Source organism: Mastigoproctus giganteus, chromosome 5, assembly GCF_048544385.1.
Source record: "Mastigoproctus giganteus isolate SK-2022 chromosome 5, ASM4854438v1, whole genome shotgun sequence".
In the NCBI taxonomy this organism is placed as follows: domain Eukaryota; kingdom Metazoa; phylum Arthropoda; class Arachnida; order Uropygi; family Thelyphonidae; genus Mastigoproctus; species Mastigoproctus giganteus.
The window spans coordinates 8451096-8464072 of record NC_143579.1 but is presented as its reverse complement, the minus strand read 5'-3'; positions in this window follow the sequence as shown (position 1 = coordinate 8464072).

The following is a 12977-nucleotide window of genomic DNA, read 5'->3' as shown; positions in this document are numbered from 1 at the left end:
ACCCTGGTCGTTTTCTGACAATCGATTCTCTGTCTGAAGTGTGCATAGTATCGTACACTTTAGGAGCATCAGCGACTAAGGCCATAGAGAAAGCAATTTACTGTCTGTATTGCTTTCTCTCTCTCTCTTTTTGTGGACAGGTCCCACCATCACCTAAGGCGCACCTGGTTGGAATCGTTAAATATAAAATGCTCGGATACCTCGTTGAACAGGAACAGTGGTTGTCAACTTAACCCCATCACAGAAGCAGTAATTCTGTCCATAGACAAACGCTGGCCACGTCACCACCATACGTCACAGTCACAAACATCAACAAACAATTAACCACGTGTCTCACGCACCATCCTGGCAGTGCATCTCTATTCTAACTGCCATTCAAAGTATTTTAATCTGATGAAGGCTGCCACCCAGCCGAAAGCTAATTTATTTATCGTAGTTTTAATGCTCTGTGTAACAAAATAAAAATAAATTTTCGCATTTTTGTTTTGAAGTTTTTGTTTTGTTTTGTGTGTTTTGAGGTCGATTTTATGTTTGCTGGAAGAAAAACCCGAGTTTCCGGGAGGAAAAATCATGCTACCCTCACCTGAGACAAAAACCAAACTATTATTTTTAGGCCACCGGAATAATTAAATTCATCTATCGTGCTGTGTGTCTTATGAATGTAAATTGTGTGTGTTCTATGGTGGATTTGTCTGTTTTTCCTGGACGAAAAATCCCAGTTTCCGGGGGAAAGACCTTGCTATCTACGCCTGAGACTGACTGACTCAGCCACGGAGTGGGAAAAAAAAGGCCCATAAAAATTCCTCAAGTTACGGACAGAACTCGATCTTTTCCAGCCGGTGTGGGGAGCACAGCGATTCTACCTGCTTTGCTTTGAACACCAACGCCTTCAAGACACAATCTTCATGCAATGTGTGGACATGTGGACCTTTTTTTTTGTAAGGGGTGGCTCCTAGAGGGTCGGTTCAACTCCACCTCGTATCTCTGTGAAGAACATTACCACTGTAAGGGGGCCAAAAATGTGCATACTGTAGGTTTATGCGTATTATGTGTGTGTTCTGTTGTTATGTTCTGGCCGCTTGGCTACCCAGAAGGATCAGTCACCCGAAGCATGATTCTGGGTACTCGTCCACACTACGGTAAGGTGGGCCAATCCTAGTAAAACTCGTACCGTCTCATTTCGAAACTCTGACTCACCTGATGCTACAAAAGGTGGGCCAGATTCCCTGGGGGCCTATTTCAGAGGGGAAAGAAGAGAAAACAGAGAGAGAGAGAGAGAGAGAGAGAGAGAGAGAGAGAGAGAGAGAGAGAGAGAGAGAGAATAAAAAAAATCCTGTGGTATAATAAAAAAAAAAAAAAGAGAGAAGCTACACTAGTGCAGAGGGGGAAGAAAAAAAAGAAGGCTAGTGCAGAGCACGAAAAGAAAATGAGAAAAAAAGAAAAATAAGTAAATAAATTTAAAAAAAATTTAATTAAGAAAATTAAATTTTAAGCTGCTGTCTGGGGATCCCTATTCATAGTCTGTGTTACCCTGTAGGTATGAGGTTTTCCTGCGCGTGAATACTTGCGTCGAGAAGTTCTGGAAGGCAGCCAGGTTCTCTAGTGTCTGTAGCAGAATGTCCAGTTGGTTTTCAATGACAAGGATGGTATTAGCTAGGTCTTGCCTCAGATCCTCGTAGAGAGCGCACTCGAAGGGAAGGTGGAACCAGAAAGTGGAAGGCGTCACAGTAGCGCAGCAGTCTATGGGTATTAGGCCGAGTTGTAAGAGCTTCTCGTTTAATGAGCCATGCCCAGTGACTAGGAATGATGTTTGAAGAGTTAATCTGCGCGTGTAGCACAGTGGTATCGTCACAGTCCTCACCACACCGGGTGAAGAAGGCCCGAGTTCGAATCCCGTCCATGACGCAAGATACTTTAATGGGCTTTTTTTCACTCCGTGGCTGAGTTAGTTGGTCTCAGGCGTAGATAGCAAGGTTTTCCTCCAGAAACTGGGGCTTTTCGTCGCGCGAAACAGACAATCGACATAGAACACACGCAATTTACAGACATAAGACACACAGCACGGAAGATGAATTTAATTATTCGGATGGCCTAAAAATAATGGGTTTCAAGAGTTAAAGGGAGCCATTTCTGCGCTGATTTAGAGGAAGGTAAAGTCACATCCGGAAGGAATCTCCTTGTAACTGCTCCCTTGGTCGAAGTGTCTCATCTTGTCTGCCAGATGTTTATCATCTCATTATAACAGCGCGCTCTCTCTCTCTGCCTTAGGGTTAGTGTCCAGGTTTAGCCAATGTCCAAGATCTTGGTCAGAATTTTCTTCCTGGTTCTAAAGGTCAGTGGAAAGGTCCCAGCTAAGATCTGGAAGGCAGCAGTGGATACTGTCCTGCATAATCTATGGATAGCCAGGAGGATTGTCCGTTGTATATAGCCTAATTTGCCTATCATGTTTACCAATCTAGCTCGGTGGAAACAAGCACCTAAAGCAGACGACACGATCGGAAGGAAGACGGCTTTATAGTTTGGCTGGAGCGACTGCTCCAAGGTGAAAATTTTTTCACAGTGGTCTGTGTGACAATGGGGAGTTGTACCACGGAGACTTTAACTTGCGGAGTCCGCCTGAAGTCCACCTTATTTTTAAAGAGCATCATCTTGGTCTTGCTTGGATTTTTCCGTAGTTTATTTAGTGCGACCCAGGAAGAGAGGTCGTCAAGGAGCCGATTAGCGTTGTCTTCTATGACTTTCGAGAGCGGCCGGACACCACGATCGTGAGGCCGTCCGCAAAAAGTCACAATCTTGGTATTGGCAAAGGAGAGAGAAAGCCAGTCTTGTGGGATCATATTCCACACGAGAGGTCCCAGGACTGAGTCCTGAGGGCACTCCCGGGGTGATTAGCCTGGAGACATGATGTAGCTTTGTAAAAGTTTGTAGAGGTGGCTGGAACAGGAGACTGTCCAGAGGCGCACCAGAGCACTGCCCCACCAGACGGTGTCAAAGGCGTCCTCGACGAAGATGGCAAGCTCAAATTTTGCTTCGAAGTTTTCTCTGTGCATGACTAGATCGAAGAGAGCCTCCTGACTCTTCATGCAATGAAAAGTTGTCTCATATCGCCGACCAGAGTCTATATAATACGTTGACCTGATGAGCACTCGTGGGTAGCACAATCGGTTGAATCGCCGTCCTCCCTACAACGGGTGGAAAAAGGCTCGGGGTCGAATCCTGTCAATGACCCGAAGAACTTTTATGGACTTTTTTTTAACTTCATCACTGAGTCATTCAGTCTCAGGCGTGGACAGCAAGGTTCTTCCCTTCCGGAAACTCTAGTTTTTTTGTTTGGCAAAACAGGCAAATCGACCAGAGAACACACAAAACTTATGGGCATATTACACATGGCCAGATGAGTTTGTTCTCGGTTGACCCTAATTTGGCAGTTTTTATTTATTGAATAGTGCGCAAATATCGCTGGATGACACCGAGAATCCTTACTAACATGTACACATCATCGGTATAATTCAGGGTTGGAACGTTTTTCTATGTTAAAAAATTAATTAATAAGGAGATATATATACACTGTGCTACCACTTTATTAGGTATACCCGTACTGTGCACACAAACGGTTTGTCCCACAACGTTGCAAGTCACATGACCACAGTTGTGGATATAAATGCAGCAGAACAACCTTTCTAGTATCAGTTAAGCGTACAAACCGTAGCAAGAATGTGGAAAAGGAGTGATCTAACGAACTTCGAACGTGGTATGGTAGTAGGTGCAAGATGTGCTGGACAAAGCATCTCGGATACGGCAGTTTTTGTAGTTTCTCCTGAACTTTTCACGCACCACAGTTTCAAGGGTGTATCGAGAATGGTGCAACGAACAGAAAACATCCTCTCAACGGCACTCCTGTGGAAGAAAATCGCTTCTTGATGAGAGAGGTCAGTGGAGGATGGCTAGAATTGTGCAAGCAAACAGACCGGCCATAATGTCGCACATTACCTCAGGATACAACCTTGGTGAGCAGAACAAAATATCGCAACGGACCACTAGTCGCACTTTGTCGCGAATGGGCTACAACAGCCGACGGCCACATCGCGTACCTTTGTTATCGATGAAGAACAAGAGAGCACGCCTCTTGTGGGCACAGCAACACCAGCACTGGACTATCGAGGATTGGAAAACAATTGCTTGGTCTAACGAGTCGAAGTTCCTGGTGCATCATGTTGATGAAAGACTCAGAATTTGGCGAAAACATGTCACACGTTCGGTCCATTGATACCCATAGATTCACGTCTGAATGCCACATCGTACCTAAACATCGTTACTGATCAAGTGCATTCGTTCGTGTTGACAGTTTATCCTCAGTCAGACTTCCAGCAGGATAATGGACTATTTGTGACTAGCCTATTCCAACAGTCTATTAAAGGCTCAAAGTCTGGAACGGCTGATTGTTGTTCGTACATGTGGCGATTAGTTTTTGATGTTCTGCGAGGAAGGATGGGTCGGCGTCGAGATCTTTCCGACTTCGATTGTGAAATCAACGGCTAGATGGGAACACTTACCTTTCTATCGTCGTCGACTAAGTACATCCCTTATTGATGACTGTATCCAGACAATTCCAGCGTCTATCAAGAAGACAACATGCCATGCCCCAAGGCTCGGCTAACTGATATCAGGACCATGTCAATGAACTTTTCGTCTACCTATGGCGCCCAACTCACCTAATCTCAACCTAATTGAACATGTTTGGGTCCTACAGGAAAAGGACATTAGATGCTACGACCATCCACCTGAAAATGTGCGAGCATTACTGGACACATTGTGCAATGCATGGATAGCACTACCATAGGAAGCATTGCAATACCTTGTGGAGTACCATTTAACACTATGCCAATACCATGCCAAGATGTGTACAGGCTGTATTATGAGCAAGGCAGATGTTGCTAACCCAAAACCAACTCAATGTATAAACAAACTGCTCAGGTTGGGTTTCCTAGTTAATTATAAAAAAAAATCTTTAAGTTTGGCGAAATTCTTTAATCAATTTATCAAACTGAGTAAAGGATTTGCACATTTTACGTCTCTTAGTTGAAATGATTATAACTATTTCAACTAATTTAGTTGATTGCAAGTTGCAGTCACTCCTTGTACGGAGTGCAAGCCAGAGGGTATTACTTTATCCAATAAGGAAAGAAATGCCTAGTAGACTTCAATATTAAACAAATACATTTAGCACATGTCTCCAGAATTATGCTGATTTCCTGAAGATTTATGCTGATGGCTCAAAATATGACATTACCATATAAAGCTGTCCTCCAATTGAATGCAATAACTTTACCGCTGAATTAAATGCCCTTTTATAGACTTTTGTCTGCAAGAGACGTATGTGGTATTATCAAAGGTTTTGGCCTGTCACTCGTCCAGCACGATATGCCATATTACTGATCCGAGAACTGATCTGGGGAACTGGGGAACACCTTGTTGGCATCGTGCATTTTTGATGTGTAAACATCTTTGGCGACACCTACTAAATCGGACGGTAGCAAAATCAATTAGTCACGATTTTGCGACACGGAAATGACGTCATAATAACAAAGAAAAATGGTGTTTGTAGTGGAGAACGCGCAAGGGATCATGGGAGGTGACCTTGGATGTGCTCAGAGCTGGTACAAACCAGCTGAAAAACGTTTATGATTCGGGACATACCACTTAGGTGGCTTTGATCTACCCATTGTCACCCGTGGCAGAAACCTTTTGGTAACCAGAGAAATTGATATCTTGAGGGCAGTGAACTTGGATGGGCTAAGAGCTGGTTTATGCCAGCTCTGAGCGCATCCAAGATCATTACATTGCACGCGCTTCAGTCTTTCCAGTTGGTCTTGAGCCGGTCAAGAATAATTGAATCAGTTCACGATTGGGAGATAACAGACTCCAAATTACATGTATGAGTAGAATGTTTTGCTTGTCATTGGCAATTCTCATTAAGTTGTAGACGTCCTCGTTGGTTATCAAGTTTTCGCGTTTCTTTGCAATTGCGCTGAGTGGGTTGAGCGTGGCGAGCTTTAGATCCTCATTGATCTCGCTGTTGGGATTATTGTAAAAGTTTCAAAAGGGGTCTTCTCGCAGTCGCGTTACAAGGCTATGCAGGTCATTACCGCATGCTTCGTCAGGGTCACCGTTTCGTTGTCTTGACACATCGTCTTACATATTTCAATCGTTTTGCGAATGTCCAAGTCCGATTCATGCGATCTAGTATGAGCTCTTCATTGTCGTCGTAGATCTTGACATATTTCATCTCTGACATTATCTCAGTTTCCTCATTGCGAAATGGAATGTGCAGCTTGTACTCGTTGAGATCCTGAGCCAAATCATAGTTTCGATAGCGTATTCTGCGTGGATAATGTCGTTTCTCGTAGATTTCGTCAGCGCTGCATGTGTAATTTGCAACAAAGCATGACAGAGTAACATGATCCAACATGATAGTATGATTGTAATAATACAAATACTTGCATTGTTGCAATCATACTAATCAACAAATGGCTAGAATCAAATGGGTAATTAGGCTATTGTCCTAATCTCTTCCAAACGTTGGTTCAGTAGAGTAAGCAGCGGGCGTGTGTATCCTATTTATCACTATGGTTGATTGGTTAGAGTAAGTAGCGGGCGTGAGCATAAATTACATCGTTCATGATTTCGGTTCTAGCTGTTCGAATTTAGTATGTGTCGTCAAGGGTGTTTACACATAAAACATCTTTCGTGCGTACAGGGTAAACACGCGATTTTTTTTTTTTCTTAAATTTAAACTTCAACAATACATAATAAATCCAAATTGAGGAAGATGAAATACATCTAAGAATACCAAAATAAAGTTAAACAAATAATCCAAGGATATAATATTAAAAACAAAGCATAAATAAAATAAACATTTAAAACTTTTAGTATAGATTTATTAAAATTATTTAAAAGTTGTAAAATAAATCCAATTTTAATGCCCTCGTGGGTAGCACAGTTGGTAGAATCGTCGTAATCCCCACACCAGATGAAAAAGACCTCAGTTCGAATTCCGTCGATGACGTGAGGAATTTTTATGGACTTTTTTCACAACATAGTTGAGTCAGTCGATCTCAGGTGAGGGCACCATCGCTTTTTCTCCCAGAAACTCGTCCAGAAAACAGAAAATCGACCACAGAACACAAGCAATTTACAGACAGCCTACACAGAGCAATATGGTTGCATAATTGATTTAATCGATTGCATAATATCATAATCTGATAAACTCATAATATAAGTAGTGATATTTAGCACATTAGTTTTACACTGAGTGAACAGAAATAAGGGGATACCTACCTAGTAACAGATAGGTCCACCTTACGCCAGGATAAGGGCAGCCACATGGCAAGGCATTGAGTCCACTAGTTTACGAAAACGTTCCACAGGTATTTTCATCCACGCTTGCTGCATCGCTGTCCATAATTTCGTCGCATTCGTGGGTGGAGGATCCAAAGCTCGAACGAACCTTCTACAGTATCCCAAAGATGATCCATAAGGTTCATGTCCGGTGAACGGGGAGGCCATTCCATGGTGGTAAAATCTGCGAAATGCTCTTCGAACCATGTTCTAGTCACCACCAGTCTGTGGAGATGTGCGTTGTCCTGTTGGAAAAGTTCATTGTCCTGTGGGATCACGATGACCATGAAGAGATGCAGATCGTCCGCAAGGATGGAGACGTAACCCGGACCGTTCCGAAATACGTCTAGACGTACCAGAGGTCCCAACGTGTGCCAGTTGAACACGCCTCAGACCATTACCGATTGTCCACATGTCTAAACAGTTCCTTGTTGACATGACGGGAGCACAGCTTCGTGCGGTTTCCGCCAGATACACACCCTCCAGTCCATTCGAAATAATTGGAAACGGGACTAGTCGGACCAGGAAACTCGTCTGCAATCATCCAAGGTCCAGTGCCTATGTTTTTTCGCCCAGCTGGGGCGTACAGTCCTGTGTCGCGTTGTTAGCAATGGAACTCTGGTGGGTCGGCGGCTCCCATATTGTGGCTAATGATCACCTGATGGTCTTGGTGGAGACGTTTCTGTCACCTCCCTCGTTGAAGTGGGCGGTGATTTGTGCCACTATAGTGATTACAGAGCCATTGTGTTCCACATCTCTGTCGATGCGCCTAACAGCCGCAAATCACCCAGAACACCAGACTTCGTCCGATTGTGCACAAAAAATGTTGACTGGGACTCTTTTGTTGCCTCCATCACTAATGACTTTCCATCAAACCCTCCAGACAGCTTCAGCTTAACTTCTGCAGAAAATCTAGCCGAACTTATCCAACAATCTCTTATAAAAGCCCTCTATAAATCAGCAAAGAAAAAGACCATCCGCTCTAAAGTCCGCTCCTGGTGGTCCCAGGACCTTACTACTCTTCGCAAATCAGTTCGTTTGTTTGTTTGTTTGTTATTTGGTTTTTAGGAGCATTAGCAACTAAGGCCATATTGCTCCGGGATATGCGGTGGTCATTCCCTGAGCTTTCCGCATCCTCCGTATTTGGTGGTCACGGGCTCGAACCCCGGTCTAATCAAGAAGCGCACTGCTGCTCCTGCCCACCTGGCTACGGAGGCGCCCGCAAATCAGTTCACCGAGCTCGACGGTTATATCAGCGACACCGCAACTGGCCTGCTGACGACGTTATGCTATTATATAATGACTACATTGCAAAAAAAATGCCTTCTGTAAAGCAATTGCAACGAGAAAAAGAGAAACCTGGACCATCTTTGTAAAAGAATCCAACAGCAAAAACCCGTGGGGCCTCATGTACAAGATAGCTCGGGAGAGAACATTTACCTCTGATGTCCTTGGTACTGTTACCATTGAGACTCATGAAACCTCTGGCTGTACAGACTCTATCAACCAAATTCTTGATAACTTATTCCCTATGGATAATCCTTCTGAAGATTCTCCAGGGCATATGGCAATTCGGGAGGCAAATAACAAATACACCATTGAGGAACGTACCGAGCCATTTACTTTAGAGGAACTTACCTCGGTGGTCAAGACGATCAATGTGAAAAAGTGTCCGGGAATGGATATGATTGAATATGTGTTCATTCTCCGGCTGTTAAAATTAAGACCTCTCTACTTGCTCTTGCTCTTCAATAAATGCCTCATGGAAGGCATCTTTCCCTCTGTTTGGAAGGTTTCTTTGCTCCGTCTTATCAAAAAACCAGATAAGCCTGCCTCAAATCCACGTGCCTACAGACCAATTGCGCTGCTTGCTAATCTAGGGAAGATCTTGGAGCGGCTTATGGCTCTTCGACTAACAGCTCTATTTCAACAACAAAATCTCTTTTCTCCCTGTCAATATGGCTTCACCCCAGGTCATTCTTGCGAGGAGGCCTTGTCTGACTTTGTCTGGCACATTATAAATTCTAAATACAAGTTTGAACTAGCTATTATGGTCGACTTCGAGGGCGCCTTTGACACTCTCTGGTGGGACAGCGCCCTTGAACGTCTCCGGTCTGCCAGATGCTCCTTTCATATGTACAAATTATTTCAAAACTATTTCTCTGACCACTCAATAATTGTCAAGTCCAAATTTCTCCAAGTCTCTAGGAAGGTTTTTCGAGGGTGCCCCCAAGGTTCAGTCCTGGGGCTCCTTATCTGGAACATTGTGCTTCAAGACTGGCTGGGCCACTCTCTCTCCAGAATTGCAAAATTTTTGCTTTCGCCGATGACCTGACAATTGTGGTCTCAGGCAGTTCTCGTGCAGTGTTGGAGGTGAATGTAAACCGGATTTTAACTGACCTTTCCTCCTGGTCATTGGATAACAAACTTAAAATTAATCCAGCGAAAACAAAAATGATGCTTTTTAAATCCAAATTAGATCTCAGGCGGCCTCCCCAAGTCAAAATGTTTGGCAAGCGGCTTCCTATAGTCACTGAGGCAAAACTCCTTGGGATCATTATTGACCATAAGCTTTCCTTCTATCCTCATCTGATTCACATAAGTACCAAAATCAAAAAGTTCACAGGGTCAATTATTCGAATTTCTAGAGGGGAGTGGAGTCTCTCTAGGAAGTCACTCTTTCTTTACTATAATGCTGTATTTCTGCCCATAGTCACCTATGGCCACATTGTAGGCCACATGCCTATAATGGATGTAATGCCAATCCAACTAATGTCTGGACACTCAAGGGTAGATTTCAAAAAATTTTCATCTCTCTAAATCTGAATCAGATCTGTGAATTTCGAACTAGAAATGAAAACTACTTGGATTTAGTCTTCACCAACTTTCCTTTGGTGGTCTTTAAGCCAACTAATCTTTTCAAATCAGATCACATTCCCGTAGCCTTTACCATCAAGAAAAGATCAGTTAAAGATACGGATTTAGAACAAAAACAGAAGCCAAATTTCAATAAAGTGAAATGGCCTGATATGAATTATGCATTTAAAACTGTAATTGGGAATTACTATTAAAAATCAATGATCCGCAAGAAGCACTGGACTGCTTTTACCAAATCATTAATGAAGTAACTAACAATCTTGTTCCATGCTATAGTGTTCCTGATACAAATTACCCACACTGGTTCTCTAAGGAACTAAAATCCCTACTGGCAAAAAAACGAAAAATGCATAGTATGCTTAAGACAAATAAAGAAATATGCCTTTACAATAAATATTCCTCCTTAAGAAGGCAGGTTAAAACGAAATTAAAACAGGACTACAACAAATACCTGTACTTTGTCGAAAGAAAAGTCTTCGAGGCAAAAGATATGAAGTCAATATTCAGCTATTTCAAAGCAAAAAATCAAAATGCGGCTGTAAACACGCTAGATATTCCCAGTGAATTGTCATCTTTGTCTGAGGCAGACTACCTTGCTAGCAGCTCTGAAGAAATTTACAAAACAGATACAGCAGATGACGGGATGGAAGGTAACGAAAATTTTCCTCTCAACTACATTGATACCCTAACAGTATTTGAAATAAACCAAGCAGAATTATTGAGCACAATCCATAGTATGAAAAAGGACCTCACACGAGGCCCGGACGGTATCCCTACTGTCTTATGGAAAAAATGTGGAACTACACTTATAAAGCCATTACTTCACTTAATAAAATTGGTATTTGAGAGTGGAATCTATCCAGCTCAACTGAAAAAGGCGTTTGTTACCACTCTTTACAAAAAAGGAGACCCATCCTCACCCAACAATTACAGACCAGTTTGTCAATTGAATACACTCTCAAAGATAATTGAATCCATTGTAATGAAGCAGCTATTTAACTTTATGAAACTTAATTTGTCAGATTACTCTCACGGATTTATCAAGGGTCGTTCCACCTGCACAGATATGATCTCGTTTGTTTCGAACATATCCCAGGCGCTTGACGAAGGAAAACAAGTCGACTCCATCTTCCTTGATTTAAGCAAAGCCTTCGACGAGGTAGTCCATCAGAGACTAATCAACAAACTGCATCACTATGGTCTCAGAGGACAAGCACTAAACTGGATTGAAAACTACTTGGAAGGTAGAGAAATGTCCGTGACATTTAAAGGTAAAACCTCATATCCTTTCAATCCTGAAATTAGTGTCCCACAGGGTTCATCCTTAGGCCCGCTATTATTTCTTATCTACATCAATGACCTGCCAAGCACCCTTGGCGACTACCAAATCAAAATCAACGTATTTGCAGACGACATAAAAATCTATAAAGCAATTGGCAGTACCAATGACTGCATCATCCTAAACGAAGCTCTTCAACGAGTTATTCAGTGGCTGAAGGAGAACAAAATGGCAGTCAATGAAAACAAGTGTGAGCCGATGAGCTTTGCTAATGCACACAAGAAAAACAAACTTAATTTTTCTTATTGTATTAACAACAAGGCAATCAAAAAAGTTAGTACAGCCAAAAATTTAGGTATCTTTATTAAAGAATCATTTTCCTTTGATGCCCATGTCTCTAACATTGTGAAGGCAGCTAGCAAAAAACTAGGTTTCCTGAAAAGAATTAACCGAGACTTCAATCAGTTGGCACTTTTCATCTTTCTTTACAAAATCTACGTTAGGCCAGCCCTAGAATTTGCCTCACAGGTCTGGTCCCCACATGTTGCTTACCAAAAATTAGAAATTGAAAATATTCAAAAAAGAGCAATCCAATACGTTTGCTTTAAAAGTGGCCTTGAATACAATGAGAAATCCTACCAAGAGTGGTGTGTATTCTTTGGACTGGAAACGCTGGAAAAAAGAAGAGATAAAGCCGACTTACTCCTTCTTAGCCAGCTATTAAATGGTACCCTGAATTGCCCTCATCTCGTCTCACAAATAAATTTCAACGCTCCGACAAGAGCGTTAAGAAACCATCCACTGCTGAAACCATCCTATGCGAGAACAAATTATGGATACTACAACTTCTACAACAGGACTGCAAGATCAATGAACAAAACAAATATTGAGATATTTGACACCCCCGGACAGTTCAAGAGGCAACTGAAATTGCTAACCTCATCCGGTACCTGACTTAAAATGGACTCTTCTTGCAAGTTCAAAGATTCTGATTGTGTAATGTGTGTGAAGAAATAGCAGTGCTCTGCCTTACTCCTACCTGTTCACTTAAATAGGACGGATCAGTCCTACTTTTATTTATTTAGTTTTATTTTATCTGTACATTTACTTTTTTCTTTACTTTGGAAATGTATACTCCAAGCTTCTGCTTTGAAGCTGTGCAATAATGTTTTGTAGCTGCACCCTCAGGCACGTTTGTTTGCTGTTTTGTAGCTGTTAACAATAATAATAATAATAATAATAATAATTTGCAGCAGGAGCTTGGTTTCATCGTGCGCTAATTCCAAAATGAGGTTAAAACTGAATTCCATCCAGCGGAGCATGCTCCTCTCTATTCTCAGAGTCTGTAGAACAGTTTCCACCGCTGCAGTGCAAGTTATTGCGGGTCCCTCCCATTGGATCTATTTGTCATCTATCGTGGCAT